At 34.1% G+C, this 6,360-nt stretch overlaps 1 pseudogene; it reads right to left on the bottom strand.

Annotated features, from left to right (window-relative positions):
* Positions 1 to 574: 574 nt before the first annotated feature.
* Positions 575 to 4,255, bottom strand: LOC139865599 (nuclear pore complex protein NUP35-like; annotated as a pseudogene).
* Positions 4,256 to 6,360: the final 2,105 nt, after the last annotated feature.

A 6,360-nucleotide genomic window follows, 5' to 3' on the forward strand; every position in this document is an offset into this window, starting at 1 on the left:
TTACTACTACTACAACACTACCCTGCACACATTATTCTTTCAATACAATACAAATTGCAACATGTAATGGCTTAGTTCCATACTTTCTTATTTGAATGCTATTATTTATACAATCCTATGTATATTTCTTTGACCAAGATTCAATAGCAATCATAACAATTATTAGCTTATAGATTGCAAGTATGGCAAAATAATATACGACGTGTGAATTTTGACTATACGATACTTTGTTATTCGAGTCGAACATTTTTAGGATGAAAATTGACATTTAGAAGTCAACTAATCGCGTGATCTTACAAGTTGGAAGGTTTTAGTTTGGTAAATATGCCTAATGCTTAGTACCTAATGCCTAATGACTTGCCTACCCGGAAACATTTTCATGTGCCCAAAAAAGCATATATCCATCATGCCATACCGTTCAAACACATTATAAACATTATCTACATTCATACACCATTTATCCCTTATGGATAATATCTAGTATATCTAGATTATATAAAAACACTAGCACAAAAATCCAACATAGGGTATTGAATATTGATGTTTCAAACATACAAATATCATCAATTGGGAAAATTTATGAAGGCAAAATACATCAATATCAATGACCATGCTTTAACTTTTACAGATATCTATACCAATAATTAGCATAATCTTGTGACAATACCAATTTCATCTTCATATAACACACCAAATTCATATTTTGAATGAATTTGAGCCAACGGAAAGCAATAAGTCGGCTACAACCCGAACATCATGTCCACAATTTTGGAGACGATTGATTTTGCATGGAAAGCCATGGTTCCATTAGACTGGGAGTTATTGGTGTTACCGTTTTGATGATACGAGCGACCAGATGCATAGAATGCAATTGGGTCAGATTTTGTGGTAGATGTTGGTGGTGGTAGAGGCGTGAATACTTGATTGTGCTGTCTATCATTAAGAGACTGACGTTGCATTGGATCTACTGGTTTAACTCCAATTATTATAAGAGATCCATTTAGTTGCATTCCGTATTTGCTGAGTGCCTTTTGAGCATCAAATCGACTCTGTATTAATTACCAACAGAATAACGAAGATCATTTTCTCGTCAGTAATAAAATGAACATTTTATAAAAGGTCAATCTTATGATCATCAGTAAAACAAAACATATAATGGAGTGAAAACTTGTACAATAAAGAACTCCGAAATAAGCTTAAAACACATACAAAATAATTCATATTAACATGTTATATCACTGCAAAATAAAGGATATAATTTATCTCACTAATCATATTTGATCCCCTACCACTCTACCAGTCATGATCATATTTCCTTATTTGAGTGTCCAAAATTAAAAAACACTAGCCACAATTAATCATTACGTTACTTCACTGTTCATAACTAATCAATAATGAATTTTATAGAGTTGATTTCGGCCTAAAAAGTTATAGTGGCAGTCAAATGAGTTGGATGAGTTGATTGTTAGACAGTATATTTTCAATGCAAACAAACCCGAGGTTATTTTATTTAAGATTACTATCATATAGCAAATTTAATTTAAACATTCATTAATCATAATCAATAATTTAGGAAGGTTGGAGAACTCGGATCTCGGGGAGATCTCTGTTGGACATGTTTGGGGAGATCTCGGAAATTGACTTACGTTGACTTTTTAATTTTTTAATAAAAACATATATATAAACAAATATATGTATATGTATATTTATATATATTTTTACGAGATTTTACAAAAAAAACACCGAGAAATAAGCGAGAAAATAAGGTGAAATTACGAGATTTTACAAGAAAATTCGAAAAATGAGTGAGAAAATCCGATAAATCGTGGCTTTGACCATGTTTGACCCCGTTGACCAGGAAATCGGGAGATGGACATCTCGTCTGCCTTCCGAAAACGAGACCTCAGGGAGATCTTGGGAGAAATAAGAAGATTTACAACACTGTTATTTAGAGTTGTACTATAATTAAATATATGAACAAAAAGCGGTTTTCAGTCAGCCTGACCATACCCAGTCAGTGGTCCTATACTCCTATACTAAACAAAAAGGTTAGTTTAAACCCAAACATGTTTTCACAGGCCACCCAACCCACTTGTACAAAACATCAAGAACACTATTACATCACATCACCATTGCCACCTAATTTCGCTTCCAAATTCATACAACTTTAGCTTTAGTTTAGATTGTGAGAGATAACTTCTAATTTGCCAAACAATTCTCCTGGAAAAAGAATAAGTAGATCACCTATAATCATGTATCCATGTAGATTCATGTTCATATCTATGGTAAAATAAGGTCAACCTTGTACCCTCCTTCCCCCAATGTACCCAATTCAGTATCCTAGATATAAGGTAGAAGCAACCATGTTTTCAACCAACAAAATGGTAAACATGTATACAAAAATAAATAGATTAAAACCATGAATAAGAATGCTAGGCAAAATGACAGAGTTTGCTACTAAATAATGCAGAAATGACCTGATAAAGAATGTAAATCCAATTAGAATCTCGTGGACCAGGGATGTGTTTAAGAATCACACCACATTTTTCAAACTCCCGAAGAACTAAATCCGTGTCTGCTGGCGAAAACCTGTTACAGCACAGTAAACAACAAATTATACATGTAAGGCAAAAAGAATGAAAGAAAGAGCAATTGATGTCAACTACGGAGTATTTGCTTAAACGACAATACTTGTATTTGTAAAACCGAGTTGCATAGCTATTCACTATAGTCAGCACCAGTTGAGAAATCACAACGCAACATTGCATTTGCAACCAAAATTGCATGACATATGTTGATATTTCACAGAGTTTAACATTACACTAGAATTCATTAGTATAGCATTACATGACACTATTCATCAGAATTAAGATGCACAATTCTTGTTCTTCTATAAATGTCGGAACTTAATAAAATGGCTGCTTTTAATACAATATTTGTTTAAGGACTATATAGCAAGACAGATGAAAGGGATAGCTATTCAATTTCAACAATATAGTAATTACTAATTAGAAATACATTTTATAATTATATATTACAATGCATAAAACTATCAGGCTAAATTACACCGTAATGTCTCCAATTAATGTTTCTATCATATGTATTGCAGTATAAATATTCTATTGTAGACATAAAACTTCCCAAAACTTGCTATTTGTATGTATATGAATGAGTGATAACACGTAAAACTAATGACGTAGCATTGTATATGGCTACATGTTTTAAAGATCCAGTCACCCGATGAAGAGGTGTACGGTGTACATACAAAAGCAAGTTTTAAGAAGTTCAACACACACACACACACACACACACACACACTCTAGCTTTATTACTCCTATTACTATATTACTATACTCCATATTACATAAAACAGCAAAAACGAAATGTTTATACATTCTGGATTAAATTTCACTATCTAAACTTCATCTCAATGCAAGTAGATTCGCCCACTAATGTTCTACTATCAGACTCAAATCCAAGTTCTAGCATAAGTTACATGCATAACAGCATAATGTCACCATCATACAATAACTAATTAACCAAACTAAGACAACATAATTAATAACAACATATAACAAGTTCAGTTAGCTAATTACCCGTTTACCCTTAAACAGTAACCAATTCTTCCTCATCAATCGTACCAACAGGCGCCGTATTTTGCTGTATCTACGGTCTCGCAACTTCCCTAGGTGGTGGTAATGTAATCAACGCCTCAGGCTTCCTATGCACCACACCATTAACTGGTGAACCCGAACCCGAACCCTTACCTCTATCATCACCCACGCTACCACTAGTACCACCAACTCGAATTCGCACCAGGACTCTGCAAACCCTGTGATTGCTGTTGATTCCCTAACAACGAATACGCCGATGTGCTAGGGTTTGAATTAGTAGTACTGTTATAATTATTAGGATTCGAATTAGGGCTTGCGGAGAATAATTTGGTGGAAGGTGTGCGAGCGGGAGTTCTAGAATTTGAATTTGAATTAGGGTCAGGTGAGTTGATTGGATAGTGTTGGATACCGGATTCGGGTGAGAAATCGGATCGGTCTTCAAGAGTGAAGACAGGTGGAGGTGGGAGATCTGACGTGGCGTAATTTTCACGCCATGAGACGGAAATGGCGGCGGACTGACCGGGAGTAGTGAATTTGCCGGATCCAGTACGACGGTTGGTTACTGGTGTGGATAAATCGTTGAAGAATAAGGATTGCTTACCGGTAGTTGATTTGGGGGTTCTGTGAATACTGGGTCTCATTTTGATTGCCCTGATGTGATTGAATCCGGGAAAAGGGTATTCTAAAACCCTGGAGGTGGTGGAGTGCGAAAATTCTAAATTAGGGTTTTGAATGTTTTTTTTTTTTTAAGAGTGGTGAGGAACTTCTCCCTTGTATGTCACGTTACATCAACACTAAAATTAAACTCATAACTAAACACTCTGACACAATATTTGAGACCTACATTTAATTATTTTAACTAAATTAAAAATATTTTTATTACTAATAATATTAAAAGAATTATTTATTATCAAATTACATTTAATTAAGAACTTAAAAATTAATTTGATTAGATACAATAAAATAAAAATCTAATTAAACAAACAAATAAAAAATTAAAATTAAATTAAAAGTTAAAATTAAAACTCATCTACTGCAAAACAATTTTAGCCACAAAATTGTGAGACTCACAATTAAAAATATCACTCTCTATGACTCTATTTTCATCTTCAACCCACAATCTCCTCTATAGATCTCTGCATCTTCAACCTAAGCCAAAAAAAATGTAAACACATAAGCCTTCAGATTTGCTTCAAATAAATATATAAATTCAAAAAAAAAAAAAAAAAAAAAAAAAAAAAAAAACTCATTCCTCACGTCCTGAAATATGTCAAGAATGCACGAAGAGGGAGACGAGATGTTGGGCGGCTTCCTGGGCGGAGTCGTGGGCGTTGTGCTGCCAACGGCGCCCACCTGGGCGGCTGTCTGGGCGAGGTGGTAGACACCACCGTTGGGAGCAACCTTATTGTAGCTTGTAAATTGCAATGTCATAATTTATATTTATATTTACAATTATATTGTAATTATTACTTACGGATTACTACAGTAATTATTATTTTATTATTATTATTATTTAATTTTCGTTTGAAAAACACAAATTAAATTAAAGTAATCAGATCAAAAGGATTTAAAAATTGTTAGAGAATTGAGTCAAACTTGATAACGTCTTAATGATAGATCAAAAATTTATTTGACTCGCAATTGAAGATAACCAAAACACAATATCTCACATAAATGCAAATATATCGAAACTAACTATTGTAACTACAATTAAAATATCCCTAACAAAGTGTCCCAACCCAACTACTCCCAACCTAATGAAACAACCCCAATCCGATAAACCAAATACAAAGTACATTTGTTTTTTTTATTATAAGTTAGGTCTCATTAACATCCAAGTACACAACCATTTCAAAATAGTTTTCCGTATACGATTTATCATAATAACACGTTAACGTTTTATCTCGACTCTTGGTTTACAATTGACATCATACATCCTAAAGAGAATGTATTTCACATACAAGGTTTGACTCGACACAACCAAACAATACGACCTCGAAACATTTATCCAACACCACGGTTAAGACACAATAGACCAACCCGATACCAAGAGCATAATCCCGAGAATCTACCAAATCCCCAATCCATATCCGAAAGCTACCCCATCGAGCCCAAGCGCTCCTACGCATCTAGCCTAACGACTAACTAGCTTCACAATCACAATACCTGTAAAAAGGTAAACAACGAGAGGGGTAAGCTTGAAGCTTAGTGAATGTAACAATTATACATATACATATATAATATACCTACTTGCAATCACTTACACACATACCGCATACACTAGCAATTTAATTAGCATATCATCGCAAAGTATAACGCTAAAATCTCCAATACGCAAGCTAGCACAAACGATAGCATATAATCCGAACAATATAATATGCTACACTACAACACATAACCATGGTTAACCAATCGTACAAAGGAATGGTAATCGAATTTCCCATCGGTGTTCATAACAACCGCTAGTGTACAACGACATATATCACTAACCCTTGGGCGGAACGACAACACATATCCGTTCATAAAAACCGTTAGTGTACAGCGACATATATCACTAACTCGGACAACACATATCCGTTCATAAAAACTGTTAGCGTACAATGACATATATCACTAACTAGGACAACACAAATCCGTTCATAAAAACCGTTAGTGTACAACGACATATATCACTAACTCGGACAACACATATCCATCCAACACAAATAAATACATTATATACATACACGTATAATTATTCCACTCA

The sequence above is a fragment of the Rutidosis leptorrhynchoides genome, chromosome 9, assembly GCF_046630445.1.
Source record: "Rutidosis leptorrhynchoides isolate AG116_Rl617_1_P2 chromosome 9, CSIRO_AGI_Rlap_v1, whole genome shotgun sequence".
NCBI classification, from domain to species: domain Eukaryota; kingdom Viridiplantae; phylum Streptophyta; class Magnoliopsida; order Asterales; family Asteraceae; genus Rutidosis; species Rutidosis leptorrhynchoides.